General features: G+C 37.3%; 1 protein-coding gene across 6 annotated transcripts in view; it reads left to right on the plus strand.

Annotated features, from left to right (window-relative positions):
• Positions 1-24266, plus strand: part of LOC129724871 (uncharacterized) — a 60588-nt gene that overhangs the window by 11978 nt on the left and 24344 nt on the right. Inside the window, exon 3 of one of the 6 annotated variants that reach the window (XR_008727975.1) lies at positions 4648-6494. The exons of the other annotated variants lie outside the window; for them this stretch is intronic. The gene's annotated coding sequence lies outside the window, so the exon portion shown is untranslated. Of the gene's footprint in view, positions 1-4647; positions 6495-24266 lie in introns of those variants that run through there. 6 annotated transcript variants of the gene reach the window in all.

Below are 24266 nucleotides of genomic sequence, written 5' to 3' on the forward strand. Positions count from 1 at the left end.
AGAAGGGTATAAGAAAATCGTGACGATTTGTGACGTAGGGGGAGGGGGGGGGGTATAACGTTGCGTGACGTCACATGAAATATATTTGAAAATAAATAAAAGGTTTACTTCCTTTTCATTCACAGTCTTTTGATATAACCTGGAACTAATTTGACAAAGACAATAATAGCAAAGAAAGTTCGAAACTGGTTGCTTCAAGGCATCAGCAGAAAGTCCTGTGTGACAAAATGTGACAAAAGGTGGAGTGAAATTTCATTAGAATTAGCGTAACGTACTTAATGGATGTTGTCTAAATTATCGTTGCACCAATGCCTTATGAGCTGGTGCTAAATCCTGTTGGAAGCTAAACTTTCCTAGGCACAAGGCAGCACAAAGCCTTCCATGATGTGTTGTAGATAGTACTTCTCATCATTTTCACATCGGTCGGTAATTGCTTCCCAAACCATCACAGCTGAAGCATTCTTGAATCTTTCCACTATTTTTTTTATCGGCTGAAATATCACGAAGATATGCTCCATATACATGATCAATCTGCTTGCTCAAATCAGCCTCCAATGTAATAAATTTTTCATCTGCAAAAATTATGCTGTGAGCAGCGTGCGTTCTCAATAGCAATCGAAATCTGGCAACTCTGACAGCAATATTTCTGTGAGATAATTCCTGAATCTTTTGTTTTTCGAAGGCTCGTATCTAAGGTTATTTCAATTATTTTATGCAGGATTTCGCCGGATACGTTCTTTTTCTCTACCCGGTTTCTGCTTGGGGACAACTGTGTCAGTTTTCTAGAACCATTTGATGGTTCTGTAAAAGAATAACTTGCTAAATTTCAGATATGATAGCTTCTTTCTTATCGATATGTTGCTCATTCCAGCAAGATACGAAATTTTGATTTGTTCTCTACTTGATTCCATTGCCATTTTTTTTCTAAAAAAAGTGAAACTCTACATTTCCCACTTAAAAATAAACTATAAACATGTATACTGCCGCGCATTGCATGTCAGTCCCACCTGCATTTTCAGCAAGCCGAGAAAAACGCGTTTTTATATGATTTTATAACATTGCTTCTTACGAGATGGGACAATTTGTTTGGATGTTTTCCAGTTTTTCAGAACAAAGTTTTTGAACTTATCCATTGTTACGAAACTATGCAGTGTTAGCTACCATTTACGCGTAATAACTTAATTTTACTAAAAATGCAAATGGGACTGACTTGCTATGCGCGGCAGTATAGCAATCAAAGCAAACACAACTGATTAACACGATAGGCCACCCGATGCGAATAAATCTGTGTATCACTTTCAGAATGACACCCTGTATTATAAAAATGTCAGTACGCTGGAGTTAAACAATGTATAGTTTTCCATTACCTTTTGCTATCTTTCAATCCATTTTTTTTTTTTGGTATTTGTGTGTTGCTCTGATAATCCACGCTGCATGGACCGGAACTTCTAATTTTAACGTTTCTAAATAAATTTGCACAACTTTTGCAACATGAGGGCTGACATTGTCATGCTGCAAAATCACTTTGTCGTGTCGATCCTCAAACTGTGAACGCTTTTTCTTTAACGCTCCATATTTACGTCTAAGTAATCCGTCCAAAATCTCAGGATTTTCTGCACTTAGGGTTGTCGTATTGCATTCACTTTTCATCAACAGCTACGAGCCGATGCAAAATCTCTTTGCTTGACTATCGTTGGATCCGTTGTTCGCAAATGATTCAGCGTCGTTCAATGTCTCTTTGTCTTCAGCTCATGTTGAACCCACGTACCCTACTTTTGTATCATCCCGATAGCTTTGAAGCGTTTCCCGTGATAGCTCAACTCTTAGCTATTCAGACAGTTCTAGAAGAGCTTAACTAGAATGTTTCTATTTTTTGAACTGTCAGGGACGATCATCCTCTTGCCCTTTTCCAGCCTTTTCTCCTCCTTTATGTTACTAGAATGTTAAATAATTGAATACAAAAATTGAATGCAAAAAAACTCCAACTAATCGAGTGCATCAAAATAATTCTAAAACCGGTGTGTATTTTTATGAGGCATTATTAATTCCCTACAACTCATTCTCAGACAGTTTTTCTAGACAACCAACGCTCAATCTGTTCAAATAAAAAAAGGGTCGATTAAATTTTTTCGTATTTCCAGGTCATGTGGGATGATTTTGCTCCCCTGTAAAAGTGTTTATCTTGAAATGTATAAACTACTTTTCGGTTTATAAAAACCTATAATAATTTTATTGGGATCATCTGTAAAAAATATGCTATTGGGAAAACATTTTTTAATTTTCGATTTATTTTGTTTCGGCATTTTTGAACATTTTAGGAAAATTACAAAAATTGTGTCTGAGACACGACTGCGTATGGTTGGCGTAAGGAGTTTATTTAAAAGTAGTCATAAACTTCGTTCTGGTCCAGATCAGAATTGCTTGTACCAGGTCTCGATAGGGAGGGGCCATTCACTGTCCACGTGGACAGAAACATCCTCACTTCAGACACCGTTCCCCCGGTGAACAATCGTGGAATTGACCAACTACCTCCACACTCCCCTCTTTGTTGAACTGAAATTTCGTTTACAATCATATTTTAATAAACGTTTCTTTCTGTTGTTTATTTAGTGATCAAACCTTAAAGAACTCTCGGTAAAAGAATATCAAAAATGATTTCGAATTCAGCCCAAAACCACCCAGACTAGAAAAGCCCTGACACTTATAAGCAAGGATGGTTAAAATCGTATCAGAGAATTATCATGAGAGAATCCTATTGGATTCTGATCACGCATAATACGCGATGTTTTGTATCGTCTCTCGAGAAGAGAACTTGTGTGACAAATAAACTGCCGAAAGAATACTCCGTGAACTTTATAGCCTGTTAACTGTATGCGAGTTTATCGTTGCTTGTTCATACGCTTTCTCGTTTCTCTCATCGGTTTCAATAGCTAATTCATTATCGTCTCCCGATCCGATCGGGCCGTGGAACGAAAATTTTTGGTTTGAATCACCTTGTGAGTGAGAGTGTCCCGATAATCGTAAAATTGTATCGCAAACCAAAAACTCAGAGAGAGAAAAAACTGCAAGCGTTAGACAAACTAAAAGGCAGCACAAAACAGGGATACCAGATTTACAGAATTGTCTGTGAAATGCAGATTTCTAGAGTCCGTTGCCGATTTTGTTTTTTTTTTTCAAATGGCAAATATTTGTTGTTACTTTGTGCATAGATTGCAAGCTTTTTTCGAATTTATTTATATTTGCGGATTTTTTTTTCCTAAATTTGTGCAGGTTTTTTGCTTGTTTAAGAAAAACTTTGATATCGGCCAACATACATCAGCGAACAAACCTTCGATGCAAATAAAACCGACGAACAAAAGAACATTGAGTTGACAATGACAACAGCAGGCAACATTTTGGTAAACGATGAAAAACCTATTTTACTGTCAACACTTGCGACTCGGAAAGAAAGGGGGATAATTGTTCAAGCGATCGCAATCGCTTCTCTTTTCCGATGATTATCGTCTCGCGATTCTTCCCTTTTGTTTTGACACTTGGATTCTATCAGCGAAGAGTGAATCGTCGGTTTGTAGAGCTATTGGAAATTCCATCTCTGAGAGAGAATGAATTATCTCAGCGAATCTCCGAATTGGTTCACTCGGACTGGCATATCGTACGATAAATGTTAGAACCGACTGAGAGACGAAGTTGACTCACACGCTGAAAAAGTTCGAATGTTTATCGCCGATCACCATCATTGCACATAAGGGTGGCCTAAAGTTGCACTTTGCACACTGGTTTAAAACGTGAAAAACGTGATCGTCAACCTTTCGAGTGTGAAAATGCTATTTAAATGCTAAAGTGTATTCGACAAAGTGTTGTTTATCTCAAGGGGAAACTTTTGATGCAAATATATTTTTGATTAATCTGCCTGCAAAGAATTTAATTTTTTTTAATAACTTATCAAAGCAAAGTTAAGTTTTAAGCAAAGTTGTAGGTAATGCAGCAAAATTTTGCTGAAGACCATTTGATTCTATCTCTTGAATAATGATCACATACAGGTAGTTTTATACACACATTCTTAAAATGTTTGAAAATCAAAGAATACCAATCAACTTTTTTGGGTGTGATTTCAGAGGCCGTCTAAATTCTTAACATACCTTAAGCATATTTCCAACTTTTTCATAGGTTTTATGATGTTTTTGATAAAAAATGCACATATTTCAATCATTTCTAGCAATCCGAGTTCTAATAAAAATTTGTCTTTTAAAATTTCAAACAAATTCTCCAGGGATCAATCTTAAAGTTAATTTTTTCATCAGCTCCTGCGTTCCTATCCATGTTAAACCACGCTATATCATGTTTTTTCAGCAACATTAAACTTTTCGGACGGGTTTTCAAACTTCCGCTACGTGTGGAGTATTTATCGGAGTTCGGAGTTATTTGTAACATAATAAAAATATGTACCTTATATCGAGGTAAAATGTACCTTATATCGAGTGACGCTACATCGAAGGTACTTTATAACGAGGGTACCTTATACCGAAGTTCGCCTGTATCTGAAAAGGGTAAAGCAGAAATTGATTCCAAATTTTGCTGTCAATGATTCCGAAGTTGAAAAGTAAAACCAAAACTGATTTCTGTATTTTCTTACTATGACACTTACAGTTCCTAGCAGTAAATAACAATAATATCGCACGCTTAGCCTTGGGGCTAATAGCGGTCTCGATCAACTAGATTAGTTGAGAGAATTCGTTATCGATATTGTTTTTTGCACATTTTTCATGTGTAGGATAAGTACAACGATACACCGTGCCCCAGTGCTGAGTCGAGAAAATTTCAGCTCGAAAAGTTCCTCGACTCGATCGGGAATCGAACCCGATATCACAATCGTGTGGGAGAGCTAGCCGACCGACATCGCTAACCACAGAGCCACGGGGACCACAGCAGTAAATAACAAAACTCAATTGAAAACATGTGATCGTCCTTAAAAGGATGGTTGGTTTTCACTAAAATGGAGTCGTGCCTGTAAGTCGACGGTGCTTTCCACACAGAAGGTAGATCCAAAACCTAGTGCTGTGGAAGATGCTGTAAATCATCATTTCGCCATAGTGATAGAATATAGCTTTGCTGCTATCTGCTACTGCTATCCACTGCCGCTACTGGTGCTACCGCTGCTACTTAGTTAGGATCGTACTAGTGGCCATCTACTACTAAACTTATTGCTTTGAGCAGAAGCAGGCTTTTATTAAACTCCAGAAATGCATTCCCGGTAAATTAGGTATAATATTCTGTCGACCGTGTTAAGGAAAGCAAGCATAAAGCGACCAATCCGAGGTCGAATGTGCAAAAAAAACGGTGAGAATGGAGCCTGAAATACCTGTAAAATATTGTTAGAAGAAAAAAAATCAAAGCAGAAACGGAAGTAGTTTCAAAAACAGAATAATGCAAAAAGAGGTAGAGATTGTTTAATAGTGGACAAGGCCAAGCTTAAAATCGATTTTCGATATGTCTCCAAAAATTTCTAAAACCACAAACCAGAAGAGACTTTAAAATTTTTAAAATTTACTAAAACCAGGAAAACACAAAAATCAAAAATGCACCCTAGAACTGGAAGCAGTTAGAAGCTTATAAAACAGACATACAAGAATATGACCCCTAACGCGGCTTAAAAGGCATGAAAATAAGATAATTTCAATCTACAACTGCTAGAAGATAAAAAGACCAGTAGATTACATAAGTAAAATTCAGCTCGAATGCCTGAAAATCGTACAACAGCGAAAAGAGAATTCAGAGAAACCAGGAAACAGCTACAAAATTGATCTCAAATCAGTATCTTAACTTTAAAAAGCAACCATAAATCAGAAAAAAAACTCAACTGACAAAACTATATCAAACCTAATTTAAAATGCATAAAAACTCTCGTCAATGTAGAGTGAGACATATTTCGCAGAGCTTGAATAAAAGAGAAAAAATTCGAAATCAGCTCAAAATGGTTGGAAAACTTTTCGTATCTGTTAAACCAACAGAACCAACAATGCAAATAATGGTTTGGAACGCTTCAACAGACAGAAAAAAAGAGAATATGATTAAAATTTGGCCACAAAAGGCTGAAAGTGCTCTTAGGTACAGAAGAAAAAGAAGAATATAAAAACTCGTTTAAGATTATATAAATAAAAAAATCTTCAAAAAACGAAAAAACCAAACTAGGTATTCCAAATTAATTTGAATTGAAAACAAGAGGAAAAGGCCACAAAGAAAATGAATCGACTTCGGCCTAATAGTTGGACACCGCTTCTAAATAACGGAAAGAGGAAAGCAAAAATTGATTCCAAATTTGGTTAAAAATGGCTCCGTAGATGGAGACAAAACTATTTCCAAATTTAGCTCACAGCTTAGTTGAGGGTGCCTAATAAGGTAAAACAAAATTTCTGAAAAATTATTTCAAATTAACCTAAAAAACGAAAGAAAGCAAAAAAAAAGATTCTCAACATGTCTGAAGAACTTTTCCAAAAAAAAATTAAAAACTGAAAATGCCACCAAAACAACGACATTCAAACCAATATATTTTTATGGAGGTTTTCATTTTTTTGGAAAGAACATTGTGTCTACGTGGACATTATCATGACTCGTGTTTATGCTTGTAAACAACTGACATGTATACAAGATACTCTGTGAAAGAACGGTAACACTACGATACACTTTTTAGGGCCATGCTAAGCCTGTTTTTGCCTTAGGACCCTGAATGTTAAACTGTGGAACTGGGATTAGAGCAATGATGGTTTAAAGAGAATTTTTTTCTGGACTACTCTACTTTTTGCTAAGCACCGCTTAAATTTCAACGCTAAACCTATCTGATCTTAAAAAAAGTAGGAGGGTGGTATTCAAGACACGACCGCATGACGTTGACTACCGTATTCTTAAAAAAAAAAAAACAGAAAATTCAATTAGCCGCTTCTGTAACAAAATTTCGAGGCACCAAAAGGGGCCAGGTGCCGAATATATCCATGTTTTTGGTCAGTCCGTCCAGAATTCTTTCAAGATAGCGTCCGTATGTAGCCGGTACGGTTTAGTAATGAAACTGATGGGGTGAAATGTTCGAACGGTACGTTTTATACCAAGGCTTCGTCAGATAAATTAAAAGAGGGATGGGCTACATAAATTATGGAATGGAAGAGACAAATGTTTCTTGAAAGCTGCGCCGGCCGCTGTCATAATATTAACACCAACACAAACATGCATTTTTGCAAGGTTTTTTCCGCTAGCAGCAGCATTTGGTAAAACAGAAAATTCAATTTGCCGCTTCTGTAACAAAATTTAGAGGCACCAAAAGGTGCCAGTTGCCGATTATAGTTTCCTGGTTAGTCCGTCCAGAATTCCAGCCATTTAAGTGTTTTGCAGTAGCCATTTACTACTAAAGCCACCAGCATTACGGGTGAAACCGGCACGAGATGACCGGTACTATTTTGTATTTCCTCCTTTCAGCTGCTATCACCTAGCGTCCGCATGTCACTGGTGCGGTTTTGGAATCAGAATGATGGGGCGCCGGCCGCTGTCGTAAAATTAACACCAACAAAAAGATGCATATTTGCAAGGTTTTTTCCGCTAGCAGCAGCATAAACATCGGAAACAGAAAGTGACAACAACAATAACAACAAAGTCAGATCGATTGTATCCGTTAGTGTCGACTGTGCTTGGGAAGAGAGGTAGTGATTGGCTGCGCGGTATGATTTAGACAATCGATATTAATTACCAATTTTTCAATAGTGTATCTCAAACAATAGTTTGTTTTTGTTACATAAATTTAACCGTAAAAGAATTTCTGATCGATTGATGCCAAAACCTCGAAAACCTGATTATAGATGACTGCAAAATAAGCGCTCAAAACCTGACCACTTTTCTCTGGTTTTCCCTGGTTGAATTACTAGATTTTTAAATTCAGGGGCCTAACTTCGATATAGACGTTAGTCAACGTCAAAAGATCTCGATTGCCTACACACCATTCAAAGGGCTCCATTCGTTGATTCGTGAAACTGGCCAACAAATAGGATGAAATCTCTCATACTTTTACATTACACCTTACTCACTTACTTTTTAGTTCTATCACTTTTCACTTATCATTCGCAAATACAAATACATGGACTGCTGAAATGCGTATTGCAAGTGATAAGTGAAAAGTGATAGAATTAAAAAGTGAAGTGAAATAAAAGGGTGTAGATTCAATCAATAACTCGAAAAAAAATTAATGAATCTCTCATAGTTTTACGAAGCAAAAGTTTTTTCTGAAGTTTAGAAAACGAAACTTAGTTGAATACAGGAATAGATTTTATCAAACAGATTTTATGCAGCTTTTTTTGTTCACACAACATTTATTTGGCACGGCACAATACAAATTATTTTATGCAGTTGAAGTACCAGTTTCGCCCAAATTGCCACTCAGATTTGCGCACAACAAACTGTCATTCGGATGTATTCTCATTCGTCCAATCCCATCCGACACCGCACTAATTTAGGTTACGAGTTATGCGCGAACAAGCCAGTGAACATTCCCATTAATCAAATCAAATCAAAGCAGATAACAACAATTTTTCCAAAGCTGGATGTTTCTTTGTTGCTCTCGGCTTATTTATGAACCCTGGACTGGATCCCCACGCCCAACACGACCACTAGAGGCTGCTGCATCGTGTCAGTCCGATTTGATGAAATAGCACAATCTACGTGAACCGTGTCGATTGAACGAATAATCATGGTCATTAGCCTCTTAGATAGAGAGTTATGGCGATGCGGGCACCACGAAGGTATCCTGGCTTCATTTGCATCAGTTCTCATCAACGGTCCGCCACACGGACAGAGGAAACATTCCGCGGCTCCAGTCAGCGCGCGGGATAAAATGAATCGAATATTATTCATTTCAAAGAGAACTGGTTTTATAATGTGGCCACGGTCAGGTCAGGGTGGTGGCGTTGGTATTGCAGGAAAGACTGGGGAGGAGGCGCAGGGTGTTGGCATCATATCATCGTTTAATTGGTACTCAAAAGGAGAGTATAGTCACGGAATGAAGTACCTAAAGATTTGATTTCTTCCACCATGTTTTTATTTCTTTCTCTCTCGCTCTCTCTCTCGTGAGGGAAAGCGCACGGCGAAATAAATTGGAATTCGTCGCGGCTAGCCACAATTCGCGTCTAACGCTGCTCCAGCGCGATGAGGTTATTTTTAAATTAGTAAATTAACACTTATAAAGGCTATATTTCGATTGTACGTCAATCGGACGGTAATTGCTTTTGATTCCATGATGAGAATGATTTAACTAGTTTTGATTTTTTCCTATTCGAAACCATAGTTACTCAGCCTCAGTTGAATGTGCTGTACAATTATACACAGACAGAAGTGTAACCTTCACGAAACAAAAGATGCGTCACTCATGCAACCCTTCAAGTAGAAATAAAACATAAACTAGATCAATCCCCTTTTCCGCACACTTACGTGAGCGGTCCCGAAAATTGGCACCCTTTTCGCACAGAACTTTAATTTCATTCCAACTCCGGTTTCATCCGTGTGTCAAAACCTTGAAACAACGCGATTTCCGCTAAAATAAAGCAGTTTCCTGCAGCACCTATTTCGTTGGTGCGACCTCAAGTGTGCTCGATGTGTAACTATAGCTTCCCGTATCCTTTTGTCTTGGCGAAAACAACAAAAGAAACCGGTCCTTCTTCATCTTACCAGCAGCAGTTACGGCCCGTTGTGCTGGCGACAACATCCTTCATCCCATCGCCCTCCTTTTTTGCTGTTGTTGCTGCTTCCCGTGGTCTGGCAATTTTTCTTCGGTGATGCTTTTTCGCTACACTCGCAGCGTGCGCACATGTAAGGTATACACAGAGATATACGCTGCATGGATATATTTTGCAAGGATTAAAAAGTATATATGCCCGTACCCTGATATAATGTCCCCGTCGGGTACGGGTGCGAAGATGAACGCATGAGTATCATAACGAAGAAGCAAGTGGATTTCCTCCGGCTATACGTGTAAATTGGCGGGGTAAAGTGCGCTAGATATGGTTTAAAATTGTCTTTTTTAATGGTAAAACACAAAAAAACGCCATTTTTGTCTCCAACTTTTCAGTTGCAAATAAAACCACTCGGGATTGCATGATTTATGAATTATGATTTTGACGTAGAACAAAGTATTTCTTCACTACAGTGGATAAAATCTGTGAAAACTTATGTGAGGGTGAATTTGAAATCTCAGCTAACAACTTTCATACAACTATAAGAAATGCGATATTTAACGTGTCATTGGATTGCTTAAGTGTGCAATGTTTTCATGATGTTATAATTATCACAGGAGAAGTTTCAAGGTCGAATTCCCCGAAACATTTTTCAGGCATATGCATATGCATTAATGTATCCGTTGGGTTCCAACTTGATTCTACCATGGACGTTTTCCAGATTCTGAACTGAGTCCTCAAAGCACATTCAGGGTCTCCACAAAATGCTTCCGGACCAATAGAATTTGATGCTGAACCTCCTCTTGCTAGGCTGTCGGCTTTTCCATTTCCTACAGTGCAAGAATGGCCGGACACCCAATAAAGAGGGACTTATTTCCTACTGGGAAAAAGCTTTAAGTGCATTTAAGGCTGCTTGACTGAGAGAAAATATGCAGATTTTTGCAAATCTGTATTTCCCCGTTAAATAAATACTCGCACCCACAATTTTCACCGTCATCACCGTCAGATGAAATTGGAATTTTTGAATTTCAATTTTCAACGAACGAGCTGAGAATGAAAAAGACTCGAATCAGTTGACAATGATTTTTGACAAGCAGCATTTCTGTGGTTACGCACACGCTGTGTTGCTTTAGCGATGTTTATGCGGTTAAGAATATAGATGCTTATATAGTTCATCGACTTCATGCAATGAATTGGTTCAAATAAAATAATTTCGTATTCAATCAGACATCTCATTTCTTTCAATGATCAAACTTTCATTGAAAATTGACACCAGTGACACTGAAAGTCGTTTCAACTTGAAACAGTAAAAAGCTGTTTTCGTCATCTTCGTTTGAGTGTCGAAAATTGCAGAAATGGCAAGCATTCGCACATTCAATAATGGCAGAATTTCTGCTTGAAAAACCGTTGGACTGTGTCTTATTGGCTTAGCTCTACTGATTCCAGGGTCGGCACCCCGGCTCCAGTATTTTCACCCATTTTAGATCTATCAGTGTAAAACACAATGAAACCTGCGCGCAGACCCGACCCTCCTCTGACTCTTTTTCATAGCGGCTTAATTTAACTACTTTGAAGGGAATGTCATAGTTTGTCATCCAATTTTCTATTGATTTAACATCGTAGTTTAGTCTGAATTTCTTAAGGATCCTTAAGAGTGACCATCCAATCATATTGTCATGAAGTTTATATTGCAGAGCACTTTCTGGACCCTGCTGCTTAACAAACATGTGTAAGGGTAGCATGTACAGAAGAGTTTCTAAAGCAATTCATTGCCCCAGTTATTGATATACAAGCAAGCCTCTGCAATTTACCAAGCTCTGCTTGAGCGGTTACCTCGTTTATACTATGCCACCATATAAGTGAGGCATATGTGATTTTCGGAAGAACAATTGCCGAATAAATCTAGTGGACAGTTTTGGGTCGTAGTCCCCATGTTTTTCCCACGGCTCTACTACAAACCTATAGGGCATTTGTACCCTAGGTAATAACCTTGTCTAGATGAAGTTTTAATCCAGTTTTTTATCCAAAGAGGTATTTGACTTCTGCAAACTGAGTTTGAACTCCATCTAGAGTAGGTTGTTTTAAGTTTAGTTTTCCCCCTTAAGTAAAAGGTACTATAACAGTTTTAGAGGAATTTACATTTAAATCTACACTCTACACTTTTCCGCAGCGCAGCTTGTAACTAATCAGAAATCGTGTCCTCAAACTTCCCACGAACTTTTATGGCTACATCGTTTGCGTAGCCAATCACCTCATACCCTAGCTCGGTTAGCCTCTCAAGAAGTTCGTCTACAACTAAGGTTCACAATAAGGGCGAAAGCACTCCTTTTTGAGGACATCCCTTTATCGATCTGGTAATAAGTTGTGTACCTCCAAGATCAGCAGAGATTTCTCGATCTTTTAACATCCCCATTTTCCATTCAATGAGGCGGGGGCCTAGCGTGGTTGGTAACGTCTCCGCCTGGGTTCGAATCTCAACGCCGACATAGGTGTCGATGGTTGTAGGGTGGCGTGATCCACTCACAACCAACCCAACTGGTCTAGATTCAATCCAAGCCGACACCGGGAGATTTTCTGAGGCGAAAAATCTCTGGGATCACGCCTTCCATCGCATGAGGAAGTGAAGCCGTTGGCGTCGGTCCGTTAATCAACGGGTCGTAAGTTAGGGTCCTGGGTGGAGTCGCCTCCCCGGGCGTCGGTGATTGGCACAAACAATAATGGCGGAATTAGGCCGACGGAAAATGAGTGAGAATAAAAAAAAATTATCCATTCAATAATACAGTTACACAGGCCTCTTGCTTCCATTGCGGAGCGCATTGAGCTATAGAATGCATTATCGAATGCTTCTTAAATATCAAGGAAAGCAACCAAAGCCATTTCTTTAGCTTGGAGGGATTTTTCGATTCCACTAAGTAGCGATTGAAATGCCGTTATTGTAAATATACCTGAAATTGGTTTCTACTCAAGGGAAACTTCACCAAGGTTGTTGACTTGGTAAAGTTGTCCAAAGTTTTTTCCATAGTCTTTCAAAGAACATAGGAAAGACCTACGGGTCTAAAGGCTTTGGAAGATGTTTTGTCTGTTTTTCCCACTTTTGGAATAAAGACAACTCTAACCTGTCTCCAAGTTTTTGGAAGAGCTCAGTCAACTAGGGAATAACAGCTTCCTTTCGCTGTTACAGTGAAGCTGAAAAGATTCCGTCCTTTCCAGCTGATTTTTAAGGCTGAAAAGAACTTAGAGATTGAATGGGCTCTAAGCCTCTAAGCAATTTATGATATATTTCTAGCAGGCGTGAAGGCTTCGCAGGATTCAAGATATACATCTGTTGACCAGAAACAGTAAAACAGTAAACAGTATTATTTATCTATTTATTTTTTATTATTCAAAGTAAGCTTACGTTGACGCATATTTATTCTGCTAAAGGCAGTTTTGAACAGACCGTTTTTTGGGAGTATCCACTGAGTTTTTTGGATTGCGATTCTTTATCACCAAAAGAAAACGGATTGTTCTTGGCGTTTTGAACCACCCCTCCCCCCCCCCCCTCCCACGACACCACCAATGGTTTTCTCTAACCCGTCATTGCCTTGGTTTCCAAGACCGCTTGTTTTGGATGATTGAAGATGAACTTCTTTAAAATCCATATCTGCATCTTCGGTGACATCTCTTGGATTCTTTGGTTGTTCAATACTAGATTGAGCAAGGCGTTTCTTTTTCATTTGAATCTACCCATATCTATAGTTCGAAACTACTTGCCTTTCCTCCAGTTTCGGCTGTGGAGAATTATCAATGGCAAGGGCGTGTGATCAAACTTCACGTGGCGATGCGAAATTCTTCACGTATTAGTCGAACAATTTTCACTCTGACCCTCAATGAGAGACAGAATCATATTATTGTCATATTTGGCACCTAGGAAAAAAAGGCGATCAGGACGTCAGAACGTGAGATTTCATCCTCGTCCACTACTGAGCAATTCCACAAAACAAAAAACTGAAATTTTGCATAGACGTTTCTATAGGCAAAAGATGCCATTTTGAGCTATTGGTTTAATTTTTTGGAACACGATGCATTTTTAAGAAGCTATTGAATGCTTTTTTGGTAAGGTATTGATGATTACACATATTTTTAGAGCCAAAACGGTTTGTTTGATCGATGCGACGTCTTCGGCAAAGTTGTAGATAAAAATTTTGTCTTTTCTAAAAAAAATATACACTCTATGAAAAAAATAATTTATTTTTCGAAAAAAAGTTAAAAGAAAAACTAAAAATTAATTATCTAAAAAAGCTCATTTTTTAAAAATCTAATTTTCTTTTATAAAAACTACATGGAGAAATCAAGGAAGAAGTAACAATTTTTTGAAAAAAAAAAATTTTTTTTTCGATGAGTAGGGTAGAGCGGGGCTAGTTGGTCATTTTTGGTCAAAATGTTCCGTAACTTTTTGTAGGAAACATTATGACAAAAACTCATTCCATTGGAATGTCGTGTTAAGTCTATAGCATCTAGAAAAAATATAAACTGTACAGAATAGTTTATGATTTTGCGGATATGCTATGTTTTTTGAGTGGATGTTAAATTAGCCAATTAGCCCCTCAGCTGGGGTAACTTGGTCAGGGTGTGGGGTAAATCGACCATTCATATTTCGAAAGGACAATTCAGTTTTCCTTCCTCACTGCATTTTCGACAGCCTGTAGCGTCTCAGCGGAATCAAACCGCATACGGTTTTTGTTTATACGTTTGCTTTCCGAAATCTCAAACCATGAGAAAAGTTACTCATAATTGCATGAAAAAATCGTGTTATTCTTTCATACCTGACGAGAAGTAAATGTTAAAATCTCTCTAATAGTATGGTTGGAAACCGAATCAAAAACAATACGGATTAAACTGAGAACCGGAGCCAAATTCTAGATTCGCATCCGCCAATCACAACCACAAAACTTATAGCTACCTCAATTTTTTTTTTCGTTGAAAGCTTGCCTTTGCCGAAATTTTCATCAGGTAGAAGGCATTTGTCGATGCATTAGTGTACGTTATAGTTGTTTTAGATCAATGACTCAGCATTTATAGCGTGCAATAAAATATTCATCAAAATGGCAATGAAATGGAGATAACTTTTTCCAAATAGTTTTATTGTTTCTAATAAATGGTTTTGCTAAACAGAGCACATTCTGTTTTCGCTTGGATTAAGTTTGCATCACGAAATGCACTGTTCCTGAAATTTGATTTACTTGGTTACTTGAATTCATTTATGATGTGCATATGACCAACTAGCCCCTCATATGTTAAATCTAGAGAAACATTTCAAAAGGTCCTATCTGCTTTGATCGATTTTTTGCAATCACCACAACTTATTTAGAACCTTTTATGACACGTTCTTTGCTCAGGTTGATTGCAAAAACCCACAGTGCACAGTGGTCTAAATTCGAAAAATTGTGACCGCTTTAGATTCGACCGTGAAAAATTGATTTTATGTACTCAATGTCTTCAGCAAAATTGTTTCATGGAACAAGGCCTTACTTTTGGCGTTTTTGGTTTTTCAATCAATCCACCTAACAGTAAGATAAAAAATATTTTTTCTAATTTTCAATATACCAGGCCTTGTTACAAATCTAAAGCGATCACGATTTTTCGAATTTTGACCACTGTGCACTGTGGGATTTCAAATAAATCTTTTCACCAATTGCTAATGTCTTGAAATATAATACTTGGAATGCGTAGAAACTATTTCTGAAGTTATTTCATAAAATTGTGGTTAGAAAACGTGCTTTTCAACAATTTTTTTATTGTTTTTATATCACGGTTTTGTACTTTACGACCTTCAAAAGGGCATTACTCAAAAATGTACCTTACGATGATTTTGAAATTTTGACCATAGATTCTGGACGTCATAACGAATCGAACGGTGTACTCAGATTCTTTGGTGCATTTTTTTATAATAACGGTCTGTGGGAGCACCGTGCAGCGTGACGTCTTTGGCAAAATTCTAAGTAACAGTTTGTCTTGTTGTTTTTTTTTTTGTTGAAGGGAAAAAAGTTAAAAATAAATTATCTTAAGGCAGGTGAGGTAGGGCTTCTCATTCAGGCGTTTCTATGTGAGTTTAAGCTTCTTCGGCAGTATAAGGCGTAGCATTGTCATGCAGTAGGGTCACTTTTCGTGCCTATGCTCGGCTAAATCGTATTAATTGAAGTCGATACCGATCTCCAGTGATAATTTCATTCATTTTCAACAGCTGATTATAAAAAAAGCCGACCTGGTCCTACCAAATACACAGCATCTTCACAGCGAGTATATTTGACCGGAGGCTTCAAATCACAAGTATCCCAAGTTCCTTGTTTATGAATTATTCCCCTCGCTTGAAAATGGTTTTGTGGGTAACTTTTAATACCGAGAAAGCTGTTCCTGCGTTTGGTATGGATTCTCATTGAGTAATTCCTTTAATTCAATATCTTCACACAGTCACTCGCGAACATCGAAATTATCGTCTTTACAGCGACGAAACCAATCAAGGTATGCTGGTTCACTTATAAAAACATTTCCGGGAATTTTTTAACTCTCGATGCGCTTTAGCCGCCGTTTGCATTCAATAAAGTGAGAAAAGTAACACTTACCGCAAGTGGCGATTATTTGGCACAAAATCAGCTATTTTTACACTACTGAAAGTCTATAACACCATAATAAAATCCTTAACGTTCCAAAGCGGTTTGTTTACCATAAACCTCAGCTTGGTTCATCATTTGGATAGGTTATAAGTGACTAGCACTTACTGCTGGCACCATTGATTGACAAATAACGAGCACTTAGTTGCGCACTTAATAAATATTGAACGCGTCCAAAATTTTATTTATTTATTTGTTTATCAAAAAAATTATTAAATGACAAAATATCAAAAATTGGGAAAGCTACAAAAACAATAAAATAAGTCAAAAAGTATTACAAACGTCGATGTTTGAATAGAGGAAATTTCAAAAAAGTAGATAATCTGCTAATAAAATATTCAAAAATATTAGTGACGAAATGGTAATTTTATTCTTCGAACTATTGTACTTTTGAAAATTTTTAAGGCTTGTTAAAACGCAGATTTCGGCCTCTGATTGGTCGCTCAATGCTTGCTTTCATTAAAACTGTCGACAAATTATTACACCTAGTTAACCGGGAATTTACCCTTTGAGCTATGAAAGGGCATGCTTCTGCTCAAGCAGATCATTTTACTAGTGAATGGTATAACGGACAGTACCAACTTAGTAGAAGCTGGTAGCAACAGCGGTATTTGCAGCAGCGGACAAGCCGAGTTTGCTTTCGGCTCAAACAAATCATTATACTAGCAGATGGTGGGACACAGATGGGCACTTCCTCCAGTGAAGATTTGACTTAATTTGACAACAACACAAGCTTTTTGGATTCTGGCAATCAAAATCTGTCGGCCGTCTAATTTTCAGTGTGTAAACAGCTTTTTCCATAATCGGGGTATCACAGAGATGCGACCATCACCATAACCTATTTTGAATTGAACGCCAATTGTCCTCTTAAGGACAAAACAAATAAATGATTGAAGATTTATTGACGTAGAACTACGTTTTTCTTTAGCCTACCACATAGGGATGTAAATAGGAAAACTATTAACGAAAAGGGGACGAAAAATTTCACCACAGATCCTAGCAGTCAAATTCCTACGCGATCAAAAAATTTACTTTATTTAATTACCTAATACTGTTGGGGCAGCACAGAGGCTAGAACAACAAACTGCCCTGTTCTGTTAGAACGTCTTAAAAAAGGTGATTAATTCGACTTCACAGGAATAAATTGAAGTCGATTCAATCAATCAACATGAACAGAATTTCGTCGTTTCCCAGCTGCGCAGTTGCAACATGATGCAACACGCAACAGCGAGCAAACGAAAGCGCTTGATGTTACTAACCGCAACACGATACGGGTTAAAATCGTTGCGTGTGTGAGAGCACCATCGGTGTTTATTCGCTGTATAGGAAAATCAAATGCGAATTGTGGAATAATTCGTCTAAAGAACATTAGAGAATGGGACAACTGAACAGAAAGGCGTGGCCTACTTCGTACCAACCTTCGGCTATAAAAAAGTGTTTCTAGTAGAATCAGCTACATTCATTAGTCGGAAGGTAAGCTGGCTAAACCGTCCACAGCGTTGGCAGCAGTAGCAGCAGATATCAGCACTCAGCAGTAGCAGCGGATTGCAGCGGGTTGCTCCTCCTCGTTTGCCTTTGAATCAAACAATTCACTTGCCCTGTGGTTGGTCAACATGTCTCAGGAGCAGCGCGATTCTTCTCACTTCTCAGCGTGTGTCGTCAGACTGCCGTTATTGCCCCACTACTGAGGCAGCATAAAGGTTGCCATCAGCAAACCCAATTTTGAGCAGCAAAATGCCTTTCTCAAGGCAAATGAACACGAATTTGAAGGTTGATAATTTTTTGACAACACAAACGAGCAATCTGTGCTGGATACTAGCAATTTTATTCTGTAGCGGCCGTCTAATTTACTGAATTTACAGCTTTTACAGCTCGTGTTTTCAGTGTCTTTATTCCCCCACTGTTGAAGCAGCACAAAGCAAGCATTAGTAGACTTTATGACTCATTAATGAAACACTTACAACAAAGCATTTGTGAATAGTGTGCGTAGTTCTATGTCAGTTATGTAGTCGAGTCTTGAATACAACCTCCTACTTTTATTTTCTCGTTTTTTGCTTGAATCGACATGTTCTTTGACTGTTAAAACTTGTTTGCGCCACGTAGTGTTTGTTCCATTCCTGTTCAGTGGCATCACTACACTACTGTACATGTAAACAATGTAAAATTTGGTAGCACTTAAACTTCTCATTTGCACAAAATTTTAGAAACATTCAAATACACTTCCTTCGAAATGCACAGTCATCGTTTGTTCACTAGAAAATTTTTCCAGTTAAGAACAGCTTTGTTAGAGTACCATAATTTGTTACAAAAAATACTAGAAGAATTGTGCAAAGCTACGACCGCAAGGTTGACGTAGAACTACTAAAAGCTGTTTGTTACATCACTTGCATTCGAGAGTGATTCATATTGAGCGGTGCATATTTGGCTGTTATCCAGGAGCCGGAAGTTAACACTTTGAGTTTCAAAATGGCCGTGAATCGACCAGAGATGTCATCTTAAATCTTTTCAGTGTCACAACATTATTTCCCGAAAATTATTTTATTAGAATTCATTTTTGATGTGCATATGACCAACTAGCCCCCCATATGTTAAATCTAGAGAAACATTTCAAAAGCTCCTATCTGCTTTGATCGATTTTTTGCAATCACCACAACTTATTTAGAACCTTTTATGACACGTTCTTTGCTCAGGTTGATTGCAGAGGGATCACTCTAGTCTTCTGAACGAAAAAGACGTTTGGGAGAGTTACTAAAGCTGAACCATTACTAAAATGAGAAGACGCTCCGGAAAAACGATGAAATCAGATAGGACCTTTTGAAATGTTTATCTAGAAATGTGAAAATTACTTGAAATATATAGAAATCAAATTTTGGCGAAAGTTTGCTTTACATAACTTAAAACTAACGAAAATGACTTTCATAATTCGTTGAGCCATGTTCATTTCAATTTGGCTAGCTTTGTTTCGACAAAAAGTTTTAACTTGAAAATTAAGTAGAATTGATGGCCAATTTTGCACCAACCTGTATTTATTATACGTCCTAATTAAAACTGTACTTCATTTTGTCATTTAATTTCTCTAGTTATCTACTACGTATCACCCATATAACACGATTTTTTTGATACGTAGATTCGAAGATATTCCCATTGACCAACTTACCCCGTAACCAACTAGCCCCGCTCTACCCATACATATATTTTTTTTTGGAAGGACGAAATTGCTATCTACAACTTTGCCGAAGACCATCATTTAAACCGTTTTGGCTGTAGAAATATTTTCAATTTCAAATAGAGCACTCTATGAGAAATTTAAAATATTTCTAGAGTCAAAACGGTTTGTTCGATTGACTTAGTGTCTTCGGCAAAGTTGTAGATAATAATTTTGTCCTTCCATAAAAAATGTACTCTGTGAAAAAAAATATATTTTTTTCCAAAGATCATATTTTTTTTCTTGATTACCCCATGATCGGACCGCTTGCATTGTTTAAGTAATCTTTTGTAGTTTGTATAGGAAAAAATATGAAATGAGCTTTTTTAAATAATTGATTATTATTTATTTTAACTTTGGAAAGACAAAACTATTATCTACAACTTTGTCGAAGACGGAACACCGATCAAACAAACCGTTTTGGCCTTAAAAATATTTGCAATCACTAATACCTTCCCAAAACAGCATTTTTCAATAACTTCTCAAAAATGAATCGTGTTCCAGAAAATTAAACCAATAGCACAAAATGGCATCTTTTGCCTATAGAAACGTCTATGCAAAGTTTCAGCCAAATAAAAAATGACGATTTAAAAAAATATTGAAACTGAGACAATTTTTGTGGACCTGTCCAAATAGTACAAATGAACAGAATTTTTGCAACTCCCGGTACAGATGAAAATGTGGCAACACTGCGTCAGGCCTGTTTGGGGAATGGGGACTTTCTGTTGATGCTTGAAGCAATCAATTTCGGAAGAATTTTTTTCGCTGATATTGTTTTTTCTAATTAGTTTCAATTTGGTTTTTATTCAAAAGGTTGTGAATAAAGAGGAGGTAAATGAATTCCAATTGAATTTTTCCAGTCAATTTTTCATTTTAAGATATTTTTCGAGTTTGAAGGTCATTTTTCGAGGTAAAACCTGATTTCTATCTGTCGGGAATGGGTTATTTAAAAAAAACTGTCCCAATTTAATTTTCTTTTTTAATTATCATATTGATTTGTCTGATACCTTGCACAGATGTTACTGTGGGCTAAAGATATCATTTTGTGCTATTATTATTTGTTTTGAATCGCGATTTATTTTTGAGGGATTATGTGAAAAATGGAATTGATGATTACAAATATTTTTAAAGCCAGAACGATTTGTTAAATCGGCCACGGTGCTCCCACAGACCGTTATTATAAAAAAAATGCACCAAAGAATCTGGGTACACCATTCGATTCGTTTTGACGTCCAGAATTTATGGTCAAAATTTCAAAATCATCGTACGGTACATTTTTGGTAATGCCCTTTTGAAGGTCGTAAAGTACAAAACCGTGATAAAAAACAACGAAAAATTTGTTGAAAAGCACGTTTTTTAACCACCATTTTATGAAATAACTTCAAAAATAGTTTCTACGCATTCCAAATATTATATTTCAAGACATTAGCAATTGGTGAATAGATTTATTTGAAAAAACCCACAGTGCACAGTGGTCTAAATTCGAAAAATTGTGACCGCTTTAGATTCGACCGTGAAAAATTGATTTTATGTACTCAATGTCTTCAGCAAAATTGTTTCATGGAACAAGGCCTTACTTCTGGCGTTTTTGGTTTTTCGATCAATCCACCTAACAGTAAGATAGAAAATTTTTTTTTTCTAATTTTCAATATACCAGGCCTTGTTACATGAAACAATTTTGCTGAAAACATTGAGTACATAAAATCCATTTTTCACGGTCAAATCTAAAGCGATCACGATTTTTCGAATTTAGACCACTGTGCACTGTGGGATTTCAAATAAATCTTTTCACCAATTGCTAATGTCTTGAAATATAATACTTGGAATGCGTAGAAATTATTTCTGAAGTTATTTCATAAAATGGTGGTTAGAAAACGTGCTTTTCAACAATTTTTTTATTGTTTTTATATCACGGTTTTGTACTTTACGACCTTCAAAAGGGCATTACTCAAAAATGTACCGTACGATGATTTTGAAATTTTGACCATAGATTCTGGACGTCATAACGAATCGAACGGTGTACTCAGATTCTTTGGTGCATTTTTTTATAATAACGGTCTGTGGGAGCACCGTGCAGCGTGACGTCTTTGGCAAAATTCTAAGTAACAGTTTGTCTTGTTGTTTTTTTTTTTTGTTGAAGGGAAAAAAGTTAAAAATAAATTATCTTAAGGCAGGTGAGGTAGGGCTTCTCATTCAGGCGTTTCTATGTGAGTTTAAGCTTCTTCGGCAGTATAAGGCGTAGCATTGTCATGCAGTAGGGTCACTTTTCGTGCCTATGCTCGGCTAAATCGTATTAATTGAAGTCGATACCGATCTCCAGTGATAATTTCATTCACTTCAACAGCTGATTATAAAAAAAGCCGACCTGGTCCTACCAAATACACAGCATCTTCACAGCGAGTATATTTGACCGGAGGCTTCAAATCACAAGTATCCCAAGTTCCTTGTTTATGAATTATTCCCCTCGCTTGAAAATGGTTTTGTGGGTAACTTTTAATACCGAGAAAGCTGTTCCTGCGTTTGGTATGGATTCTCATTGAGTAATTCCTTTAATTCAATATCTTCACACAGTCACTCGCGAACATCGAAATTATCGTCTTTACAGCGACGAAACCAATCAAGGTATGCTGGTTCACTTAGAATAACATTTCCGTGAATTTTTTAACTCTCGATGCGCTTTAGCCGCCGTTTGCATTCAATAAAGTGAGAAAAGTAACACTCACCGCAAGTGGCGATTATTTGGCACAAAATCAGATATTTTTACACTACTAAAAGTCTATAACACCATAATAAAATCCTTAACGTTCCAAAGCGATTTGTTTACCATAAACCTCAGCTTGGTTCATCATTTGGATAGGTTATAAGTGACTAGCACTTACTGCTGGCACCATTGATTGACAAATAACGAGCACTTAGTTGCGCACTTAATAAATATTGAACGCGTCCAAAATTTTATTTATTTATTTGTTTATCAAAAAAATTATTAAATAACAAAATATCAAAAATTGGGAAAGCTACAAAAACAATAAAATAAGTCAAGAAGTATTACAAACGTCGATGTTTGAATAGAGGAAATTTCAAAAAAGTTGATAATCTGCTAATAAAATATTCAAAAATATTAGTGACGAAATGGTAATTTTATTCTTCGAACTATTGTACTTTTGAAAATTTTTAAGGCTTGTTAAAACGCAGATTTCGGCCTCTGATTGGTCGCTCAATGCTTGCTTTCATTAAAACTGTCGACAAATTATTACACCTAGTTAACCGGGAATTTACCCTTTGAGCTATGAAAGGGCATGCTTCTGCTCAAGCAGATCATTTTACTAGTGAATGGTATAACGGACAGTACCAACTTAGTAGAAGCTGGTAGCAACAGCGGTATTTGCAGCAGCGGACAAGCCGAGTTTGCTTTCGGCTCAAACAAATCATTATACTAGCAGATGGTGGGACACAGATGGGCACTTCCTCCAGTGAAGATTTGACTTAATTTGACAACAACACAAGCTTTTTGGATTCTGGCAATCAAAATCTGTCGGCCGTCTAATTTTCAGTGTGTAAACAGCTTTTTCCATAATCGGGGTATCACAGAGATGCGACCATCACCATAACCTATTTTGAATTGAACGCCAATTGTCCTCTTAAGGACAAAACAAATAAATGATTGAAGATTTATTGACGTAGAACTACGTTTTTCTTTAGCCTACCACATAGGGATGTAAATAGGAAAACTATTAACGAAAAGGGGACGAAAAATTTCACCACAGATCCTAGCAGTCAAATTCCTACGCGATCAAAAAATTTACTTTATTTAATTACCTAATACTAATGGGGCAGCACAGAGGCTAGAACAACAAACTGCCCTGTCCTGTTAGAACGTCTTAAAAAAGGTGATTAATTCGACTTCACGGGAATAAATTGAAGTCGATTCAATCAATCAACATGAACAGAATTTCGTCGTTTCCCAGCTGCGCAGTTGCAACATGATGCAATACGCAACAGCGAGCAAACGAAAGCGCTTGATGTTACTAACCGCAACACGATACGGGTTAAAATCGTTGCGTGTGTGAGAGCACCATCGGTGTTTATTCGCTGTATACGAAAATCAAATGCGAATTGTGGAATAATTCGTCTAAAGAACATTAGAGAATGCGACAACTGAACAGAAAGGCGTGGCCTATTTCGTACCAACCTTCGGCTATAAAAAAGTGTTTCTAGTAGAATCAGCTACATTCATTAGTCGTAAGGTAAGCTGGCTAAACCGTCCACAACGTTGGCAGCAGTAGCAGCAGATATCAGCATTCAGCAGTAGCAGCGGATAGCAGCGGGTTGCTCCTATGGCTGCCTTTGAATCAAACAATTCACTTGCCCTGTGGTTGGTCAACATGTCTCAGGAGCAGCGCGATTCTTCTCACTTCTCAGCGTGTGTCGTCAGACTGCCGTTATTGCCCCACTACTGAGGCAGCATAAAGGTTGCCATCAGCAAATCCAATTTTGAGCAGCAAAATGCCTTTCTCAAGGCAAATGAACACGAATTTGAAGGTTGATAATTTTTTGACAACACAAACGAGCAATCTGTGCTGGATACTAGCAATTTTATTCTGTAGCGGCCGTCTAATTTACTGAATTTACAGCTTTTACAGCTCGTGTTTTCAGTGTCTTTATTCCCCCACTGTTGAAGCAGCACAGAGCAAGCATTAGTAGACTTTA

Source organism: Wyeomyia smithii, chromosome 2 (assembly GCF_029784165.1).
Source record: "Wyeomyia smithii strain HCP4-BCI-WySm-NY-G18 chromosome 2, ASM2978416v1, whole genome shotgun sequence".
In the NCBI taxonomy this organism is placed as follows: Eukaryota; Metazoa; Arthropoda; class Insecta; order Diptera; family Culicidae; genus Wyeomyia; species Wyeomyia smithii.